The sequence below is a fragment of the Rhipicephalus microplus genome, chromosome 3 (genome assembly GCF_043290135.1).
Source record: "Rhipicephalus microplus isolate Deutch F79 chromosome 3, USDA_Rmic, whole genome shotgun sequence".
Classification (NCBI taxonomy): domain Eukaryota; kingdom Metazoa; phylum Arthropoda; class Arachnida; order Ixodida; family Ixodidae; genus Rhipicephalus; species Rhipicephalus microplus.
Window position 1 is genome coordinate 67,263,125 of NC_134702.1, and position 19,018 is coordinate 67,282,142.

The 19,018-nt window shown below is 48.1% G+C and overlaps 1 protein-coding gene and 2 long non-coding RNA genes across 4 annotated transcripts in view; all 3 read right to left on the minus strand.

Annotated features, from left to right (window-relative positions):
* Positions 1–5,570, minus strand: part of LOC142761675 (uncharacterized) — a 175,949-nt gene extending 170,379 nt beyond the window's left edge. For both annotated transcript variants that reach the window (XM_075889724.1, XM_075889725.1), the window contains exon 1: positions 4,355–5,570. The gene's annotated coding sequence lies outside the window, so the exon portion shown is untranslated. The remainder of the gene's footprint in view (positions 1–4,354) is intronic.
* An 8,045-nt stretch (positions 5,571–13,615) lies between these two features.
* LOC142803225 (uncharacterized) lies at positions 13,616–13,916 on the minus strand. Its single transcript, XR_012894012.1, has 2 exons — positions 13,857–13,916; positions 13,616–13,760 (listed from the first exon to the last, which is right to left on the minus strand). It is a non-coding gene; the product is annotated as an uncharacterized LOC142803225 (long non-coding RNA).
* Positions 13,917–18,035: 4,119 nt separating this feature from the next.
* On the minus strand, positions 18,036–18,336 carry LOC142803226 (uncharacterized). The gene is made up of 2 exons (XR_012894013.1): positions 18,277–18,336; positions 18,036–18,180 (listed from the first exon to the last, which is right to left on the minus strand). It is a non-coding gene; the product is annotated as an uncharacterized LOC142803226 (long non-coding RNA).
* Positions 18,337–19,018: the final 682 nt, after the last annotated feature.

A 19,018-nucleotide genomic window follows, 5' to 3' on the forward strand; every position in this document is an offset into this window, starting at 1 on the left:
CGGACGGACGGACGGGCCGACGGACGGACAGACAGACACAAATCGACGGGCGGGCGGACGTACGAACTAACGCTTCACCGCACTCATCATCGTTCCCTCCATTGATATGCTTTGATTTCTTTTCGGTTTCACAACAGTAATCGCGGCAGCTATCTTACGTTCACTTTTCTTGCGTTATCACCACGCACCTGTTCTTTCCAGGTCAACAACTTCACTTGATCGCTATCAGCTTGACCCGGTAATCGTCATAGGAACGTGGCAAGCACGAAGCTTTCAAGAAAAGAAACGCAGACAAGACTATTATCATTGTTGGCTGGAAAGGACTCACTAAGGGGCGCAAGAAGTTATTAGTGGTGGGGGCTTTTTTATGTCAGAAAACCACGATGTGATTACGAGGGACGCCGCAGTTGAAGGTACCGGAAATTTCAACCGCCTGGGGTTCTTTAACGTTCACATAAATCTCAGGACACGGGCCTGAAGCGTAAAATGCGGCCGCCACGTCTGGAAATCGAACCCGCCACCTTCGGGCCAGCACTTAAGCAAAATGAGACCCCCGTGGTGCATAGGTGCAATATCGCTTTCAGCGTGTGTAACATGTGGGAAAAGCGTATGCTCTATCACACGTGGTGGTAGTAAAATCAAAATAATGACACTACCTTAATTAGAATAGATACCACTCTAATGAGTTGTGAAATTACTACTAGATAGTAATATTGAGAAAATAATAAAATTACTCCCCAATTCTTTAGAAACAATTGCATAACGTGTACAGCATGTGCGCTTCTTTCACGGCATGATTCACGGCGACTGAAGTTCAAATCGCGCCTCGGACAATATGTGCGCGCGCATCCGGTCATCCTGCCAATATTTTATATTTTGCTTCCTTTAGCCCGCAGTGACGCAATACGTCCCCTTGCCACTTGTTCCTATACACATGCCAAGTGAGTCCGCTCGCTTGGTGTCTGCATGGCCACGCCTACGGCTTAAAAAGTCAGAATGTGAGTCAGAATTGGCCAGAATGTGAAAGCGAATTACAAAGACCAGTTAATCTGAGTGCCACACTACTAGTGTGGTAGTGAGGCTGACCCACATAGACCCCTCCTAGTGTTCGAAGTGAAGGTTTTCAGCAACGTCGCTTGAATAGATTTCATTGAAATAATTTCAAGGTCGTTTCCTTACTTTTCAAAGGTATAATCTGCAACGTCATTGCTTTCAATCAGCTACCACTTGTAATGCATGTAATTACATTTTTTTTTTCACATTTTACTTAGAGTAGTTGGTAACTTACTTCAATTGCTGTCGGTACTAATTTTGCCACTTCTCCTCCTCACGTCTTTCGAATTTTACGCTGACCTGTTTCTGTGCCACCATTCAGTTTTCTGGCATCGCTCTTCATGCAAATAACGCACCCACGCGACGTCGCCGAAAGCGGGAGAAGAGGGCAGGCATCGAAATTCTGCGAGTCGTGTTTATGAATGGGCCTGACGAAATGTTTCGCTGAAAGCGAGGAACCAGGACTCCAATAACGATTTACAAACACGCCCGCGCGGCCGGCACGTCCTGTACAAACACGGCCAAGAATAAACATGAGGCTTCAGTGGGGCGAAAAGAAAACAAAAAAAGAAGCATCCATAGAATGTGATGTCGTCATAAATCGATATAACACTCTGAGCCGTATATCTTCATATACTCCCTCCAAAAGGCCACACGTCCCAATTAGAACACTTATAAAAAGAGACGATAAAAAAGTCTGAAGCCTATCATTATCGTGAGTGATGAACCACTGGGCCTAACCACGAGGGCTATCTTTCAATTGACTCATTTGTACAAGCAGTACGCTCTAATATATGTCTTACTCCTTCGTATGGGCCCCATAGTGACCGCCTCGGTGGTGCATCAATTATGGTTCTCGGCTGCTGAATTGACGGAAACGGTTTCGATACTGACCGCAGTAGTCGCATTTCTATTGACGCAAACTGGTAGAGGCCCGGCCCGTGTGATGTGCGAGATGTCAACCCACGTGAAGGCACGCAGGACGTTGGAAATTTCCGGAGCACTCCACATTTAGCATCCCAAAATTTTGGGACGCTAAAGCCCACATATTCTAAGAAGGTTATCTTACAAGCACTATTCGAGTACAGCGGCGGCTATTACATAACCAACCCGTTGTCATGGCTAAGCAGTAGCGGCTGAGCCACTGAGAATTAATCACTAAGCAATAGCCGACGCTGCATTCAAGGCGAGAGCCTTCGCGCGCTAAGCAGTCACGATCACAGCGGTCATCTCCGTCGAGTTTTCGTCAGTGTTCAAGCATCGAAAACAATGGCGCTTGCTGCGAGTCAAGCAAGGTTATCTTATGGGGTTTCACGCACAAATGAAATATCGGCTCGCGGTCGCGTTGAACTGTGGGTTCATTTCGACCACCCAGACTTCTCAGGCGCGCGCTTATATATCAAAGTACAATGGTGCTCTGCGCTCTTCACCCTACACAAAACGAGACCACCTTTGCCGGGAATCGAACACGCGACCTCGAGCAGCGCGACACGTAACATGGAATGCTACCACAGCGGTCGCAAAACAGGGTGACGACGTCCTCGTGATATCTCTGAAATAGCGAATATCACCGCTCCGAGAGAAGTACAAGGAAACGTGGCAGCCAACAAGTACCGGATGAATCGCAACACGATAACATGCAAGAGGGAGGCGATGATCACGGCAGAACCGAATCCCGACTGTCGTTTGAAGAACCTACCACCCTTCGCGAAGGTACGGACGCTCTCCAAGATCTGCGTCGGTGCGATTCATGCTTGAAAAATGCAAGACCCCCACCTTCACACCCAAAGACTCCACAGTGAAAGCCACGGGTACGCCCACGGAGAGCACGCAGTCACTGCGGGGAAGGAATCGATAAGCGCGCCTTATCTGTTAGCAGCAGAGATTGCGAGAGAAAATAACGGGAACGACCAAATCGCGGCGACGAGAAAGAGCAATCGTAGCAGCCACTCGAACCGTGTACTCGGGGCGGAAAACAACTGGCGCCGATAGCAGTGTTCCGCCGCCGCCGCGCGCATTTGCGCCCGCTTCGAGGCGCCACACTCGGAAGAGCGATTGCTGAGAGCATCTTAACGGGGGGAAAAGAAATCGCGCGCGCGCGTAAGTGTAAGAGGATATCGACGACGTACTGCTACGGCCCTGAAAGAGGATCACTCGGGAAATAGGAAAAAGCGCCATGTCGTCTATACCTGCACTTGCTCCAGCGACAGGTGTCTTCTTTCACCGCCCTCGCAAAAATCAGGCGCGTGGTGCGCCATCGTGCAGGGAGTGTCCCGAGAACGGTGGGGCCCGGATTTGGAATGAGCATGGCTTCAGAGAATGTAATCGGCCAGAACTCGTCTATATAGCCCAGTGCACTTCGACAGCCAACCCTGCTTATCAACCCCAAGCAGCGGCGCCATCGTTGAGTGTACGTGGAACTACGCGGAGTGCCGCCGACGGATAAAAAAAAAAAAAAAAGCCCTATCGCTGCGGTGAAACAAGCTTTCACGGAGGAGCTTACGAAAACATGACGTCCACGACCGTCGGAAAGTGAGTTCATAAGGAACACATAGGGACATAAGCTGAAAAGGCGCTATGATTTCGTTATGTTAGCCTAGATCGATAGCTAGGCCTTGGTCTGTATACCCGGGCCACAAGAACTGGACGAGTGAAGGGCACAGCAAACGCAGCTTGTCATTGTCACGCTGGCTTTAAAGAAAATAAGGTTGCATGTATGAACTAAGCCGCCCGTGAACACGCGTCAAGTTTTCCGACTAACGGAGTGTTAAGAATAGCGAGACGCAGCTGTGACATAAAAGCCGTCTATATAAAGAAGCAAGAAAGAAAAAAAAACGTTCTGACTTCAGATGGCCCTACGGGTGTGAGAGTCGAGGGTATGCATCCTGCAATACGCAGGCAGCGCTGATCGCGCCGCTGTTTTTATCGGCGCACCGGCTGACCCGAGCGAAATGCCGGCAGTACTCGCTTCGCCGCATTCCCGGAACAAGACAACGGAAAGAAAAAAGGGCGCTTGAGAAGGAAGAAAAGTAACAGAGAGATGGAGAGAGAAATAAAGAGGAGTAAGACAGATGGAGGAGAAGAAAAGAGACAATGCAGCAACAGCTGGGCTCGCGAAGATGCGAACAAGCCTTGCTGCTGCCGCCGGCTTGCTTGCAAGCAAGGCATCGCGCGTTGTAATGAAGATACCGCCGACCAAACGTGCTGCGCGTCGTGTTTTGCGCCGCGTACAGAGGTTACACGTTGTGGAAGAAGTAAATGGCACGTTTCCTTCGCGCAAAACACCACCCAGTGTGCATACCTGAACGTGCTTCCTTCCGCCTCTTCTACGTTTTCTTTTTTTCCCCTGGCTTCTTGTTTCTCTTGCGAATGGCGTGCCTCTGTTCGTTCCTTCTTTTAGGCGATCCCTCCAAACCACGACTCACAGCAACACGGAGTTCCCTCCCGGCTTTCGCCTCATCACGAGTCACCAGCGCGGCAACACGACCACTCAAAACTAAGCAAAATATGAACCTTGGCACGCACAAAGGCACTCGCGCACTTGCGTCGCCGCGGACGCTTGCAGCCGTGTCTTCGAAGTCGTTCCAAAACACACAACAATCACCCGGTGCGTCTTTTTGAAGACTTACTTACACGCCGGCAAAGCCATGCACACCCCAGCACTGTTTCGCAGAATCCTCGTCGGTTTACACAATCGCCGAAGGAGGTTCGATCGCGGAGCCAGTGATGACGACTCGGTGGTGTCTCGAATCGACGTCGAGGTCGAGTGCGACGCGACACGACACGACACAAGCACGTGTGTATATGCAGCGGAGCGGTGACGACTCGAGTCTTGTCTCGAAGCTCGTGAGCGTCGTCGAAGGAGAACAAAACCAACATAAAAAATAATCCTCGTCGCCTTGGTTTCGTTTGGCGGCAAGGGAAAAACAAGAAATCGGCCGCTGGACGTCTGGGCGGTCTGACTCGTTCGTTCCACGTCGATGCGACGACGATGATGCGATGCAGCAGCAACGAGCGGCACACACAAAGGGGCAAGGGAAGGTTCGGGCCCCGCGCCTCCTCTCCTCTTGTTCCTTCTTTCAAGATAACGACGCGAAAAGGACGGCGGCGGCGAGGAGAAAAATAAAACGGTACAGTCCGCGCCGACGACTATGGCTACGGCATGTATCACACATACGGGGAGGCTGCTCTGCGTCGCGCGGCTCGCGCGCAGATCCTGCAGACACGACAGCCAACGCGCCGGCGGCAAGCAAGGTGTGTACGTTCGTGCGTGCGCTCGCGCTCGGCTGCCGTCGCGGCGACGTCAGCTCCGGCGCCAGCCAATACGGCTCTGCCCCGTGGGTTTAAAAGCCGATCGGCCCCTGTCGGCGTTCGGCAGTTCGCTCTGTCGTGCGGTGTCGGCACTCCACGCGGGCGCTCTTCGCGCTGGGCTCGAGGTTCAGCGGGTTGTGCCGCGGAGCGCCGCCGTCGGCGTCGTTGCGCGAGAGAAAAAATAACAAGGCACGTGCCACACGGCGACGGAGGGAAAGGAATAATCGAACGACAGCTTGGGCCGCCAGGTTGCGGCAGGTATTTTTGAGCCCGCGAGGGCAAGCCGCCTGAGAACGGAGACGTCTTGGAGTTGGAGGCATCAAGTCTCGGAGTTCGTATCTTGAGGTCCCTGACGGGACCTGATTTCAATAAAGGTGCTTTTCTGTCATCTTTCGCGCAATATCGAGGTCGGCTGCCCTTTTTGTAGAGATAATGAATGTGACGAAAGAAGCGCGACACATATTCGCTCCAGTTGTAACGAGGGCTAATGGCATGACCCATCGGGACAAATAAAGGAACAGTGTGTGTGAAAATGAAGGAAGGAAGAACAACAAGAGGCAAGGCATGGAGGTTAACCAGGCACATTCCCGAATGTCTTCGCTCTTTAAACTATGGATCTAAGGGGAAAACTTAACATAGCTCGAAAAAAAGAAAAAAATACTAAAGAAGCAGATCAAACGCGTAAGAGAGCAGCACTTGCATTTGTTGTGATCGTTGCCGTCTAGAATGTTGCGCTTGTTTATTGTTACGTCCATCAGATTACAGGAAGGAATGAGGTAATCCTATTTAGAAAGGGCTCAGGAGCATTAGTAAGGCGTTATTGAATGGACGCTTTAAGAAAAAATTCTAATGAATAGAAAAAAGGCTTCTAACCGTATTTCTGTTCCACGTCTTAGGATTTGCCAATCAGTGAAAAAGCATCAAGACTTTGTTCTCGTCACTCTGTGTCGCAGACAATGCCCATGCAAACGGGTGTCAGAGTTTCCAATGAAAGTTTTGTTTGTTTTATTTCGCTGTTGCGGCTTCTCAACAGCTCCATTCAAGTATTCAAGCTCACCCCGCCGTGGTGGTCCAGTGGCTAAGGCATCCGGCAGCTGACCTGCTGGTCGTGTAATCGAATCCCGGCTGAGGCGGCTTCATTTTCGATGGACGCGAAAATGCTTTAAGTCAGTGGGCTCAGATTTAGGTGCACGTTGAATAACCCCAGGTTATAGAAATTTCCGGAGCCCTCCACTCTGGTGTCTCTCATAATCATGTGTTGGTTTTAAAGCATTGAACCCCACACATCAATGAGTCAAAGTATTCAAGCTCGTTCGATCAGAGATCTGAAATAACGGGAAACTGCACCCTCCAGAATGAAGAGGCCTTAGATAATCTATGGCGGTGCTCTTAAGTTGTGAAAACAACGTAACCTTATACAGAGCGCGTTACAAACCATTCACACTGATAACATTTGAACAAGGATAACTCGCTATTATCCCGAGATTAATGGCTCTTAAATTAGACCAAGATCCCAGAACACGGTTACAGCTGAAGTATAAATAATTGCTCTAATAACCATCATCAATTATACTGAAAAGGGGGTTATAATGGAATGCGACCCAAGAAGTACGTGGTATTTTCTTCTTGAAGAGGCCCCGCAACAGTTTTCCACGTAGCCATAGAATATATTCACTGAACGAGCTTATTGCCTCACGAATTCACCGTCGCAGAAAATTTTAGAATCCGTCCAGTAAGAGTGGAATCAACAAGAATTGTCGCACGCTGCAATTTCATTCTTTCATCTATCGTCCCGAACAGTGTAGTGGATTTGCCACTCTGGAATTGGAATGAATTCGGCATCATTCCACACTTTCGTGACCCCGGAATGGTGTGGGAATGGAATGGCGACAGAGCTTGGAGGAATGGAATGGGAATGAAATTAGGTGCATTTTCCACGAAATGAATTGGGAATGGAATTACGTCTTTCTCCGAAAACAGAGCGCATTTTCATCGAGGTGCTGTTTTTCGAACTTCAAACATTAGTAAGTCCGACCCTCGAATTCGATAATAAAGCAGTGACTTAAAAAGGCCTGCTTGATTACTAGCATATGAGACGTTTATAAGCAACACACCTACTAGAGTTTTGTGCTCAACTGTGTTGCCCCGAATATTTTATTCGCGTAACCATGGCTCTACGCCATGGTATCCGTCTTGCGGAACTACACGGTAGCAGCAAGCCCTCCTTAGAATTTGTGATGTTTTCCCTCTCGGTGCAGCCCGGCCGCCTGCTGTCTCCCCATCCTTCACTTTGCTTTTGTTTCTGCCACCATTCGGGTACTTGCATGCATATTCAAAACAGTGCTTCTCTAAGTGGAGATGCGTATTGACGCTGGTGCAATGCTTGTGTTTACTGCAAGCTTTCGTATGCCGGCTTGCGCGCAGTGTTGCCCCCGTCCCTTTTTTTGTCAATACTCTTCGCCCTGCCTACGCGCATTCACCTGAACATTTATCGCAAATGTCTTTAGGTCAGCGTGGCATAGATTCTTACACGATGAACTGCCTGCTGCGTCAACCGCGTGTGCGATGAACTGTTGTACAAGATGAACCTTCTTAGAGAGATACAATAGACTGATGAAAGCATTGGTTCGGGTAGCCAGCCAAAGTAGGCGATCCCACGTAACCAAGGCGGCACCTCCCTGAATTCCTACGCGGTGATTCGCTAAGTCATCATTTTAGCATTAACGCATTTAAGCTTAAGCAATATTAAAACGTCATTCGTTTAAACATGCACTTTTTAAAAAAAAAGGCCTGCTTTTTCACTAACTGAACACTAACCATTCAGTTGCCACAAATAGCACTCACCTCCAAGTTAGCGAAGGCATAGCAAAATGCTGATTAGTGAAACTTGCTAGTTTGCAAAGTAGTTTGTGAATAATGCAGATTTTAATAATTAATACATTACCAAGTTTTAGTTAACGGACATTGATATGTGCATGAATAGTGCCACATGAAGATAATTCAATTACAAAAGTATATATAGTATAGATAATAAGTGAAGTGCAATTGTCCACGTAGAATGATTAGTGGCGACTAATTACTTGCAATTACCACAAGTAGGCATCACAGCAGCATACATAGAGGCATAAACAAATAACAGACGAGGACATACACGCAATCACGCACGTATAATATCAAGACTTAACCGGCAGCGTATACTGTAGTATCTGTTTTAAGGATATTTATGCTTCTTCCTTGTAATAGTGCTCTTAGTACTGGATAGAAGCCATAGAATTCAGAAAAATAATGGATGTTTTGTACACGTGATTGTCTGCCCTTCTATAAATGTTTGTGTTCACTTAGCCCGAAATTTTCACTCCTTTGTAATAGACAAAATTATTATTGGTCTAAATTTTTCTTAAGAGTGTCACGATTACTGCAAGATATACGGTGGTGTTTACGAGAAATCTGGCAATGTAAGTGGCTTAGTTACCTACTTAAAACGGCCAAGAAAGCATTCCTGGTTAGCAACGGCAAAACTTTCAAGCTTCGCTAGTTGCTGGCTATAGTAAAGAAATGTCGCGGAGGTAGTAAAATACGCTCAAAACAAGTAAATGCATGCGTTGCCAACTGTTGCCCCCTTTTTTTAAAAGTGTGGGCTCGCTCTCTGGATTTCGTGGCGATCGGTTGTGGCCCCGCGATCTCCGACGACAGTGCAGCTCTGGCTGATTGGGCTCGCCCTATAGACGCCATCTCCTGACGCCGACAAGAGCGCTCCCTGAGTGGTGCCCCACCCTCACACTCCTGCGACAGTGTCCATCTTTCCTATATTGGCTTTACTTCCGTCGTTTTCTGTCGTTCGCTGTCCCTGTGCCTCGCTCTTTCCTTCCTCTCTCTATCCCTTTACCTTTAAACACTATCATTTTAATCCCAATCACAATGGCCAGGTAGCCACTGAAACTTTACCCCCAACCCTCGTGAGCTACTGTTGAGGTGTCGCACTCTGATGCAGACAGTTACGGGACTCACTTTTCTCTGTAAGAATCACATAAGAAAGAGAAAGAAAGATTGCGCTGACCATTAAAATATGACAGGTAGCGGGAGAACCGCCCCTACGGGAACTAGTTGTGTGGTTGTACTGCACGAGATAAGTCACCCAGCTACTATCATCCGACTGTGGTAACGAGTTTAGCGTGTAGAAGAGTTGCTTGTTTGGCAAGTTGGTACATACTTAGTAAACTAAGAAAGCCACAAGACGTTGAAATCGGAAAAAGCAGATCCTCTGTTTTTTGTTTCTACTGCTCTGCTTTTTCTTATTTCTACGTTTTGTGGCTTTTGCAGTTCCCTGAGTTTAGCGTAGTTTTTCCATTCTTATGCATCTGATGACATCAGCTTTATGTTGTTGCTGTGACATGGCTTCTCGACACCATTGTCTTTCCTTCAATACACTAAAATGATTATGGGCTCGGTAGATCTATCACGATATACCTTTCTTCCGTTGAGGAATTGTAGTAATGGAATTGACCTGTCTGGTTATTCCTGGAGTGGGAATAGACAAAGTTTTTTTTTTATTTCGAGGAATTGAAAAGAACAGAATCACGGCAAGTCGCAATTCCCCGGAAAGGAATTGGAATGAAAAGAAGGTGCCCAATCCGCAACACTGGTCCCGAAGAAAGCGCCAAAAGCTACACAGGGAGAGGTAGCACGGGGAAAGAAAATAAGCGCGTCACGCGTGCCTCGTAACCTTGAGCACTTTGTCTTTCTTTTTTTTTTTTTCGAATACACGGCTTTCCAGGGGGATCGCGCGCGCACGCGTGGACAAGTCGCGGCCTCCCGCGGCGGCCCAGGTAACAACTGAGCGCGCCATGCTTTGATTGATATGGGGGGTGTAACGTCCCAAAACCACCATATGATTATGAGAGACGCCGTAGTGGAGGGCTCCGGAAATTTCGACCACCTGGGATTCTTCAACATGCACCCAAATCTGAACACACGGGCCTATAACATTTCCGCCTCCTTCTGAAATGCAGCCGCCGCAGCCGGGATTCGAACCCGCGTCCTGCGGGTCAGCAGCTAAGTACCTTAGCCACTAGACCACAGCGGCGGGGCAAGCGCGCCATGCTCAAATTAGCCAGTTGGTAATATAATGGCTGTGACGAGTGACCTCTGCACTTACAACGTCATTTGTCGAGAAAACAGAAAGCCATTTTAGCTCACTTTCAGAATATTCTGTGAATTCTACCCTACGTGTGACTATAATATTTGGCTCACGTGTTTTAAGGAGCCTTGACTACCGATCAGCAGTGTTTTGTGACCATGCGCAAAATCGTTGCAGGGCCTCTTTAAGGATTTTGGGTTGACTGCCTGTATGTCAATTTTGACCTCGCGGATAACAGCGTAAGCTCTTGACTCAAGGTCACCTTAAGGCGCCATAGAATGGAATGGGATAAAAAACAAGAAGACGCTTAGTGATCACCTTTCTTGCTATATACGGCTCCTCGGCAACGCATGACGATGTGATGCCCCTAATAGAACAACTTCGAAGTTTCCCGCGAGTATGAAAGCATTGATGTAAACTTCTGCCCCAAGTAAAACAGCGTACACGCTCTCCCATCTGCCGGACCCCTCGCACCACCTGTTTTTCTTCAACATAATGCCGCTTGCGGTTCTCTTACTGTTTTAGAATGCAAAGCATCTTTTTATGGTCGAGATCAATCCGGTGTGTGGCGTGACCACCCTTACTGCGCATCCCCACCCTCGATCTCCTCTCCTTTGCTCCCCCTCGCTCACCTCGCAACGCTGACGCAGATAACATCTGCTTGGCTAAGCTCGCTCCTCCCTCTCTCTTCTCTAAGCATTCGTCCCCACGCCGTTGACACCTCCATTGCGCATGCGCTTCCCCTTCCTCTCTTATCTCCCACACCTCCCCCTCTGCCCTCTTTCGCCACGCAACGCTGACGCAGGCCGCGCTTGGCAGTGACTTTGTGTTTATAAAAAGTAGATAACGATTTAGAGTACTGGGTGCTCTACTATGGGAGAGCACAAAGCCATCCCTACTAAATTGATTGAAATACCTGCTGCTCGCGCTGCACAACCATTCAATGGCCACCCGCTATGTATAGCCACTTAATCTTCACCTCCAAGATAGTGCTGGTGGGACATTTCTCCAGTGCATTGAACAATACAAATTCGTAGCGTGCGGGTTAGCATAAGCGGACTGCAGGTCTTTGTCTAATTAGAAACGTCTGTCTTTCATTGGCCATTAGCGGTGATGAGCATGTTCCAGTAGGAAACACTGTAGATTACTGCGTGGTTTGCGCCTCAGCATTTTTCTCTCCTGCGCAACGACGCGATGAACGCCAGCGTCAACGTCACCGCTAGTTTAAACGTTAGCGCCAGCTGATTCGCATCTACACATGGTTCCCTTTAGCGGAAGATGCTGTAATTTTTTATGTAAATGGTCGGTTACACATATAACCACTGACTTGCACTGACCTCGCCCGAGTGCCTACGAACTTTCCAGGTTGTTTTAGAGTCTTCCAAGAAGAGTGTACACCGCACGCGATTGAAATAGTTTGTTCCGGAACTAACCCTGTCATCAAAGATAACAATAGAGTCTTCAATTCCGCAGGTGTAAAAGGTCGACGTGCTTCATTGCTGATCATATCATAATCAACGACCGACGGCTGTTCTCGCCAGTAATGGTATACAGCTTGAATCAATTATACTATCCCGTTTCCTTTGTAGAACAAAAGTTTGTTCAAATAAAAGAGTTATGCATTCTCGAGTTAGGCCGAAGTCCCGGCCCCATGAAAAGATTTACCTAATTTTCTCCGGCACGTTCCGACAACCATTGAGGGACATCAGTGACTTCATGTCAGGCGTAAACGAAACCATCAAATTATCTCCCTTTAACAATTTTGCATGCAAAATGCTATATAAAGACATTGCAGGTTCTTTAATAAAGAAAAAAACATCAAACATCTACTCGAAACGAGAAGGGCAATGTTTTCATGAACTGATTCGTTTAATTTCAATTATGGTTTCAGCAATGCTGAAGACCTGACTATATACCTGCGTATTTCAATCTCGAATTTTCGTTTGTGTGCTACCTCAATCTTACACTCTTACGGCTAACGCACAATACTCACAGATCGAAACGTGCCATCTCATTGTTTATTTGATTTTTCAATAAAGCGACTACTGTCAGCAGTGGATCATGATAAACACGTCGCATCGCTGCAAATCTGAGCCTTAGGCGTATGCTATTGGCTCAGATATAGGTGTACCGAGTCAAAACTGAGCCTATAGAAGACAAACTGGAGACGCTGAAAACGAAAGTGCGCATATTACTTACTCGTAAATTTTCGCTTTTCATGCCGTGAGTACTGTACAAGTGTCCTGCTCTGTATGGCGTCACATATAGTGAATAGGCTCACAGTTCACCGAGACTATTAGGCACGCATACCCTCTTGCTTGTCCTACTAGTAATGGCACGTGCGATGGAAATTCTCTTGTGGGCAACCCTATAGCTATTACAAGCAAAGGGAGCTTAAACAGCTCTCCCAGCCGTGCGCAAGCGTCATCGAAAACACTCCGCTTCAAATTGTAGGGCTTCTTCTCCAGCTTATGATTGCTTCTGGATGTTTTTTGCACACGAAGGGGCTTGCGATATTTGCGCCTTTTTTCCTGATGCAGAAAACAGGTCCTCTGGGCATCGTGCTCTACTGAAAAGATCAATATTCAGTTCTTCTTGCTAGAGGCACTCCAGAAGCACTTGCACAATAGCTTCCCCCCCTTCCCCTCAAATGCACAGCAGGGAGAAAAAATGAAGTAATAAAGCAGAATAAAACCAAATATGAGCCGAAATAAAACATATCAGAATATGTTCACCATCCGTCGTTATGAAAAATATCAAAAAGAAAATAATATACACTCTTCTTTATGAAGAGCTTCTGACGTACAAGACGAAATGGGTTTCGTCCATTAGGTTTCTGCGTTTCTGTTTCGGGGCAACTGTAGAATTTACTTTTTTAATTTTGGTTCCTTGAGCACGATCACCAGAGTTTTCAAGTAATAGAGTTTGTAGGCCGCAGGATTCGCTTTTCTGGGCCACATGTGCTTCATGAGTGTAGGTACAACTGCCGCCATGATGCTATTGTCGTGGCTCGGGGTGCTGATTCGAATCCCACCGCTGCCACCAGTTGTTGCGATCCCGGTGAGCTGTGGTAGCGTGGTGTAGCTTCGGGTTGAGGAAACGACCGCTTACAAGATGGGGATACGAAAAACAAACAAGGTTTATGGCACTATTTACAAATATTTACAGCATGAGGTTAAGAGTTCACAAACCACGAGCGTGGTGGTTAAACCTTTACTTGGTTCAGAGCCTTCACAAACTACGAACGTGGTGGTTGAACCTTTAGTTGGTTCAGAGCGTTCACAAACCACGAACGTGGTGGTTGAACCTTTAGTTGGTTCAGAGCCTTCACAAACTACGAACGTGGTGGTTGAACCTTTAGTTGGTTCAGAGCGACGTCCTGCACTCTGCGGCGCCGTTATAAGCCCTCTCGGGCTCCTCCTTCTTCCGTGGAACACCAATCACACACACACACAACAGGTGAGGGGTACGAGCATGCACGGCGCACGTGAACATCCAATTTCGAGTCAAGATCACTGCACTTAAAGGTGGCGCCAGAGGGGCTCTTGCTCGTCGTGTGTGTCACTGGTCGAGGGGTCCCAAGCTTCGGACAGCAGACATCAAACGGTCCGCCAAACGGTCCGCTCAATTAGCCGGGCACTTTGTGGCGGCGGTCGCCGTTTCTTCAAAGGAATACGCTCTTTGTTGTCCCCTCCGGAACGGCTTACAGCTTCGTGGCGACAGGACGTCTCATCCGCCGGCTAGCAGGGACAATAGCTGGCGAGCATAGACATTCGGCGAGTCGGCTACTTGTTTGGGGATTAAAAGAGCGCCGCTCCTCCGTCAGCTCTCGACGTTGGTTCCAAGAAAACCTGGGTTCCAGGCGTGGGAATGCGGCCCGGCTACGCTTCTCAGCGACAGCATGGCGCCTACCGATGCCGGTCATAACAGCTTCCCCCTCGCCAGATGAGTCACGGAGGGCAGCAGTCAACACTGCTGCTCGCAGGGACGACGAAAAGGTCAGTAGTTGAATGCCAGGAACTGGCCTTCGCTTGTGGCATGGTCCAAGTGATTGCCGAATCTTCGACAGCATCTCTGATACTCGACCACCTGTACAAGCAAGCACTCGGCCCCCTTCGATCAAACCAAGCCAAAAGAGGGATGGAAACCAATTTTCATTTCCTAGCTTTAACAAAAGCTCACACTCAAAACTCTCAGGACTCACTTGAGCTGAAAAACCGGACGTGCTACCTTACAAATTTACATAAGATGCACGAAAAAAACTAAAATATCAATTTTGATACAGAAAGAGCACCCCAGAATGGCTTAGAAAGGGCGGCTAAGCGTGTCAACGTTTCCATTCAATTTGCCCTTCTTTTACTTAATGCCAAAATTGTATTTTCGAAGAATCAAGCTCTGCCTCACAAGGCGACTATTCTTTTATGTCACGGTTTGCAGCCAAGTAAGGGGAAAATGGTCTGTCCCTACTTTAAATTTAGCACCTCTGAGATAACCTGCAACTGATGAATGGCCTGCACAAGGCAAGCGCATTCATTTCCTGAAGCGCAGTACGTTATCTCCTGTAGCCCAATTTCTGGCTCAAGTAAAGCGCAGCTTTGCTTGATACCATTGTCGTCCTGATATAAATCAGCAGGCTCTTTTTCATCGCTTGACTACTTTCATCGGTTCTGTCCCGCTGAGAGCATCAGTCAGGAACTCGGATTCAGTGAGCGCTACTTTTGTCCGAACGTCCGTCTTTGTTTACGGCCGCCCATAATTGTCTACCACTGAGACATAAAGCTCACCAGCCTCCCGAAAGCATAACCTAAGCCTTGACCTAACGGGCTACCTCAACGGTTTAGGAAAAGCTTAAATGATCCGCTCATATGATCAATCATTCTTCAAAGAAGACAACAACAAAAAGCAACATACACTGCCTTCTAGCAGGTTAGTTCGGTTAGTTACCTGCCTTTGCCAACACCTTTGAATAAAAAACAAAACACTGAGTTCTTTTGAGCGCTTTCAATTATTCTCATTCTCACGGCGCTGCGAAATTCATGGCACTACTAACCAAAAGCTTAGGCCTTCACACATGGTCTAAACGTTCATCCTTACATTACGTTGCAACACTCCATGTACAACACAAATAATTCTAGGTGCAATACTCATCAAAAGCACCTCACAACCACTGCATAGGTTTTATGCTGAAACCATGCACCAATGGTTCTCAATTCTCATAGCGCGCAACGACAACTCCTCTGTGTTGCGCCAAACTCTATCATTTTACGAAATCGTTCCGTTTATTCTAACTCTTTCTCAATTGCTCATTCACGCCACATCCACATGACAGTGAAAGCACGCAATATGAGACTAACCTTTGAAACACTAAAAAAAAAATGAAACATTTTGTTCAGTTTTTTTTTTGTATATTCGTAGAAATGATTAAAGATCTTCTAGTTCGACGGTTTTCTTTCTGCAAACTTTACACCGCATCACGTAACTTACCAAATTTAAACTAGTTGAAATCTGCATCTCCAATGCAATACTGAGTAGTCATAATTAATCCGCCTGTGCAAAAGTTACTCATATTGAACGTGAACCCTCTTCTCATGGTGCTTTTAATCGCACACGATGGGGTCGCGGTCCCGGCTGTTTTCCAGCACGCCAGAGGCTACAAAACACACGAACGTTAGGCTGTGTCCTGCCGTCACGCCTCATTCTGCACTTCGGCTGGCTCCACTCAGGAATGTGCAAGGGACGCCAGAAACAGGGTTGAGACCGGGGACATTGTCTCTTTGTGCTCGCCCCGACGCGGTTTTTAGCCACTCTGCGCTTTCGACTTTGATCCTTCAGGCAAGGCCGCTTTCCCGAAGTTGCCGAACGCAACCGCGCTTTTCGTTGGGGTAACGCACCTCGTTTCCCCCCTCTACACCTGGCTTGCCGCTTGTACCTCTCGGAACGCCACCATGGAAGTTTCCTGGAACGGATTAACGGCCTACCCTCTCGTCTTTCTTGCGACTGAGTGGGACCTGTCCTAGGCTTACACAGTGACAAACGCTTCTGCTTCTTTCTTTTTCGGCGATGTTTTCTTGCCTCCTTTCTCTCGATGCCATCATCATGTCGCGTCGGGAACTGAGGGGTCGGGAAGCTCGTTGGAGCTTGTGCTACATTTTCCCCGACGCTCAAACATTTTGTACTCGGTGTCACGACGGACTGCCGGGCCAAATTATCTTTGTTAATGCTGATGAAACCATTAACTGGGCCCTCTCCGATGGCATCGCTGCACTCCTGAAGCGTCGCGTTCTCGCTGTGTTTAGCCACTGTGCTAATCCTATCTGCATGTGACGATCTCGAGACGTCCTCTCGAGGCATGAGGATGGTTTCCAGCTCCTTACTGAGCCCATTAGGGCTGCTGGCACACACCTCATCCTCGCAAGGACCGTCTTTTGATACTGTCTCTACCTCGAGACTGGCCAAGGCCTCGTTCTCTACATCATTTACATTGATGCATACGAGAATATGCGGGTCCTTTTCTTGCGCGATCCCTGGTCCTGGCGCTTCCTGACGCGCCTCAACTTCCAGCGCTTTGCGACGCGCCTCGCTTTCAGACTCCCGTGCGAGTCTTTCTTTCTTTTTGTTAACAGAAGTTCCGAATCTTCTGATCAGCTCTGATTTGATAACTTCATAGTTGTTCGCGTGCTGCTCACTGAGACGCGCAACAACATCCGCTGCCTCGCAGGGCAGAACCGTGAGTAGCTTGTGAGACCACGTGTCTCGCTCACACTTCAGTTGACTACACTTTCGTTCAAAGAGTCTGAGATACAGGCCCATATCCCATGATACCTCATATGGCTGCATGTACCTAGACATCTCGAACTCTGCCTCCTTTTCGAGAAGTACTCCTCGCTGGGGTCCCATTCTCAAACGCAACTCATAGTCTTGATTGAAAAACTTTCTCTTGAGGCCTTCTCTTTCGTGTTCACTCTTTCCTTCCATCTGAGCTGCTCTTAGTTTTCTTTCGATGATGAGGTCCCATTCTTCACTTAGTTCCTCATCATCAGCCCCCAAATCATTAATCGCTTGAATGATTATGGGTTTTCGTGCCAAACCCTTTGTATCGATCCCCAATTCCTCACACAACAGCAACAAGTCTGACTTCTGCAGCTCCCGTAAGTCCATGATCGTACTGAGTGCTCGCTACTTCCAAAATAACTTTCCGAAACGGCGAAACTGAGTCTTTCGGCAAAGTTAACTACCAGTTCTAAAATTTAACCCTCTTTTAGAACCTGGTTCACTCAAAGGAAAAGCCAAGCACTCACCCATACGTGATCCATGTCTCGAGCCAGCTGCTTCTCCTGGGCCGACTGTTGTTGTCACTTGTAGCTTCGAATCCTACCGCTGCCAACCAGTTGTTGCGGCTCGGGGTGCTGAGTCGTATCCCACCGCTGACCACCAGTTGTCGTGATCCCACCGCTGATCACCCGTGTTGCTGGGGATCCCGGGGTGCTGTGGTAGCGTGGTGTAGCTTCGGGTTGAGGAAACGACCGCTTACAAGATGGGGATACGAAAAACAAACAAGGTTTATGGCACTATTTACAAATATTTACAGCATGAGGTTAAGAGTTCACAAACCACGAGCGTGGTGGTTAAACCTTTACTTGGTTCAGAGCCTTCACAAACTACGAACGTGGTGGTTGAACCTTTAGTTGGTTCAGAGCGTTCACAAACCACGAACGTGGTGGTTGAACCTTTAGTTGGTTCAGAGCCTTCACAAACTACGAACGTGGTGGTTGAACCTTTAGTTGGTTCAGAGCGACGTCCTGCACTCTGCGGCGCCGTTATAAGCCCTCTCGGGCTCCTCCTTCTTCCGTGGAACACCAATCACACACACACACAACAGGTGAGGGGTACGAGCATGCACGGCGCACGTGAACATCCAATTTCGAGTCAAGATCACTGCACTTAAAGGTGGCGCCAGAGGGGCTCTTGCTCGTCGTGTGTGTCACTGGTCGAGGGGTCCCAAGCTTCGGACAGCAGACATCAAACGGTCCGCCAAACGGTCCGCTCAATTAGCCGGGCACTTTGTGGCGGCGGTCGCCGTTTCTTCAAAGGAATACGCTCTTTGTTGTCCCCTCCGGAACGGCTTACAGCTTCGTGGCGACAGGACGTCTCATCCGCCGGCTAGCAGGGACAATAGCTGGCGAGCATAGACATTCGGCGAGTCGGCTACTTGTTTGGGGATTAAAAGAGCGCCGCTCCTCCGTCAGCTCTCGACGTTGGTTCCAAGAAAACCTGGGTTCCAGGCGTGGGAATGCGGCCCGGCTACGCTTCTCAGCGACAGCATGGCGCCTACCGATGCCGGTCATAACACTATCTAGAAGAACAATTCTCAGGAGTCCTTTTCCTATCGAGGAAATTTATGAGGTGGCTCCATGGGCATGCCTGACGAGTACTTTATTTCATCCTTTTTATCTTTCTCTCATATTTCTTAATTTCTTTCATGTTGAGCAGTGCTCCCTCTTTTTCTTCTTCCTCCAT